The 3,570-nt window shown below is 36.2% G+C and overlaps 1 pseudogene; it reads right to left on the bottom strand.

Moving 5' to 3' along the window:
- Positions 1–300: 300 nt before the first annotated feature.
- LOC145714316 (proline-rich nuclear receptor coactivator 1 pseudogene) lies at positions 301–1,255 on the bottom strand (annotated as a pseudogene).
- Between the last annotated feature and the right edge of the window lie 2,315 nt (positions 1,256–3,570).

Genomic DNA, 3,570 nt, shown 5'->3' with positions numbered 1-3,570 from the left:
GCCTTAAAACACTTAAAATTTCTCCATTGTATATACACAAAACATCTACCATTTTGTAGGGCAAAATACATATTTTCATAACAATAGTATATTGTACATCTCAAGTGTGAACAATATAAACATAGCACATGGCATACAATATTTAATAATATAAAATATAGTACAAATTATTTACAATTTTTAAGCTCATCTTTTGCACTTGCATGTTATAAAGCAAAATTTCCATTTATGTACCAATTTTCCTTTCAATAGTCCAGGGATTTTGAAAAAAAACTATTTTACAGATGTACAATCTGAGATCTAAGTTTCAACTTTTAGGAGAGTTTTTAATTATACTGCCATTAACTCCTTATTTTGATTGAGATTTCCAATGCTGCTTCCTGTCCAGTGAGTAGGAGGCTTTGGAAGAACACAAAAGAAGGTAGATCACTAAACTTTGCCCCAGCATAATTTTCCTTTTTGGTTCACTTCAGTTAGAATTGCTGATTTCTTCAAATGCATATTTCCAATGTTCTTGGTACTTATAAAAGCCTTTTCCCCTGCTTCTGAATTACATCAGATGAAATAGAATTCACCCAAAAGTTATTTTCTTTTTACAGAGTAATCTTGGATAGTGTAAGTTATATTTGCTTTCCTATGTGTCTTTGGTTGTTCACACAAATGTATACTATGAACAAGCTGGCAGTGAGGAATGGCAATTTTCTCCAATTTTCCCATCTTTGATTTTAAAACCTCCCTTCTGAATGAGGGTTGGCTGGGCACCATGGGTGGCAGCAGGCCAGGGTAAGGGCTGGCTTCCTCAGTTTGGGTTATGGCCACAAGACCCAAGGCCTAATTTGTTGTCTATCCCAATACTTCCTGTGCTCTGCTCTGGCAGTCATGGGGCTGCACCCACCCTTGACACCTGGCCGGTGCTGTTGGTACTGATGGAAGCTGCTGGGCGCTGCCTCACTGGGTTGGTCTGCACCTTCTTTCACCACTTCTTTGGCACTGCCAGAGGGGTGCCTGTTGCTGTAGCTAGATAACAGTTGGACAGATGTGCTGGGCCTGGAGGCTGTGGGTTCAGACAGGGACAGTCTTCCCCCAGGAATTGAGGGAGGAAAGAAGTGTGGGACAGTGTCAGGGGTATGGGATGCGGGGTAAAGGCAGCTAGGTGGTAGTCACCATGGGAAAGGGCCCAAAGTAACCACGAGCAGAAAAGCAAAGGGGGTCCCAGGACAAGTGGCTCCAGCTGCAGGACAAAAACGATAGTCATAGTTCTAAGAAGAAAGTGGCTCAGCAGGAAGAGAAAGATGAAGTGCAGCCAGAGATCACAGGGCAGCATTGGCTGCTGCTAAGAGAACCCCAGTGGAGCACATGGACCATGGTCTGGGCAATGGCAGTGCAGCAACAAAGTATAGATCTTTTTAAGTTTGTCTTACTTGGAGTTTGTTGTGTTTCTTAGAGGTGTAAGTAAAACTTTTCATCAAATTTGGATTTTCTTATCCATTATTTCTTCAAATACTCTTTCTGTTCTTTTATTTTTGTTCATTCCTTAAGGGACTTCAATTATGCATATGTTGACGCATTTGATAATGTCCAACAGTACTCTTAGGCTCTGTTTTTCTTCATTCTTTTCCCCCCATTTTTCAGAGTGGATAACCTGCATTGACCATATTCAAATTTACCAATACTTTCTTCTGCCTGCTCAAATCTGCTGTTTATCCAATCTAGTGAACTTTTAAGTTCACTTATATTTTTCAATTCCAGAAATTGTATCTCTTTAATGATATTCTCAATTTTATGATGCATTGGCCTCATATTCTTCTTTATTTCTTTACTTATGATTTCCTTTAACTCTGAATATATTTATAATAGGTTATTTAAATTATTTATCTAATATATCCAACATCTAGGCTTCTTCAAGGATAGTTTTTATTGATTGAGTTTTTTCTTGTATATGACCTATAATTCTGTTTCTTTGCAGTTCTTGTAATTTTTTATTGAAAATAAGGCATTTTTAATATTGCAATTCAACAACTCTGGAAATTAGATTTTTATCCCCCCCCCAGTAGTTTGCCTTTGTTGCTGTTTGAAGTTGTATTTGTTTTGTTTGTTTGTTTGCATAGTAACTTTTCTGAACTAGTTCTGTAAGTTCTGTATTCTTATTGGCCATTGAAGTCTTTGATTTGTCAGCTTTATAGTCAGCTAATGATTGGACAGAGATTTCCTTAAACTCCTGGAAGCAAAATCTCTCTCATATTTTGTGAACATGCTCTTTGTGCAAGTTCAGTCACTCTTTCAATAATCAACTGGGACGTTTATAGCTCTGCCTTAGCATTCACTTCCTACTTATGCAGTACCTCAAGGTCAACCAGAAGTGAAGGATTAGAGTCTTCTCTGGTCTTTTCTGAGCATGTGCACAGCACTGGACATGCATATTATCCTCTAAATTCTCAGAAATGTTTGAAGTTTTAAACCCTTATGTACATTTTATTCCCCAACATTTCCTCCTAAGCTTTTTGGTTAGCTTGTTGTTTTTCTCAAATATTATTAATCACTTTAGACGTCAGTGAGTGAAATATTTGCCTGCAAATTATTCAACAAATGCCCTCATGTAGTGGCTTGAGCACTCCATGAGTTCTGACCTGGGCAAAACAATAAAGTCTTTTCAGGTGATCTTTCAGTGAGTTACCAGACAGATCAAATAGCAACAATTCTTTGATAATGAGGTGCATGTTGTTCTCAATAGTACTGGGAATATGTGTTATTTTCAATGCTACTTCTGAGATAGGGAGTGTAAGATCAGACTAGAGTTAGCTAAAGTTCTCCAAAGGTCTCTCATCTTACTAATATTTAGCCATTTTACTTAGAAATAGGTTGCTGCAAGCTTTTGAGTTGCATCAAGGTTTGAGTTAATGCCCAAAAAAGTTAATTCTAACTATTTACTTTGTTTTTTCATTACTTTTAAGGATGGACAATATTTCAGATTTCCTTAGTCTTCCATTTTCTCTGCTATCTCCTTATAACATTCTTGAAAATACAATGTTGTAGAAATGGAGAACTGACTACCAGGTGTTAATGTAGGATACAGGGAATGATGCTTGTGTTTGATTATTAAAAAACAACATCAGGGATCCTTGCAATTTTGAACTGTTTTGTATTGATTGCAGTGGCATATATAAGAACAAAACTGCATGAATTAAACATGAATGCACACAAATGAGTATGAGAAAATCTGAACAAGATAACTAAATTGTATTTAGGTCAATATACAGGTTGTGGTATTGTATTATAGTTTTGCAAGGTGTTATCAATGAGGGAACAGGGTAAAGTATACATGATGTCTCTATGTTTTACTCCTCACAACTTGTGTGAATACAAAATTGTCTTAAAATTATAAAAAGTTTAACCAAATAAACTAATAAGAGTATTGAATTATAGACATATATGACAAAAATTTTTAAAAGGAAATTAAATTCTGTTTTGTGGATGATTAAATACACTGTTTAGATTTATGCTGTCCAATACTTAGACTATTGCAAAGCAACAAAATAGATACAGTGGAAGATCTTTGTGCTGTAAGTGGGA

The sequence above is a fragment of the Panthera onca genome, chromosome X (assembly GCF_046562875.1).
Source record: "Panthera onca isolate mPanOnc1 chromosome X, mPanOnc1 haplotype 2, whole genome shotgun sequence".
NCBI classification, from domain to species: Eukaryota; Metazoa; Chordata; class Mammalia; order Carnivora; family Felidae; genus Panthera; species Panthera onca.
Note: the sequence above shows the minus strand (reverse complement) of the source record. Positions and strands in the feature narration are given on the sequence as shown.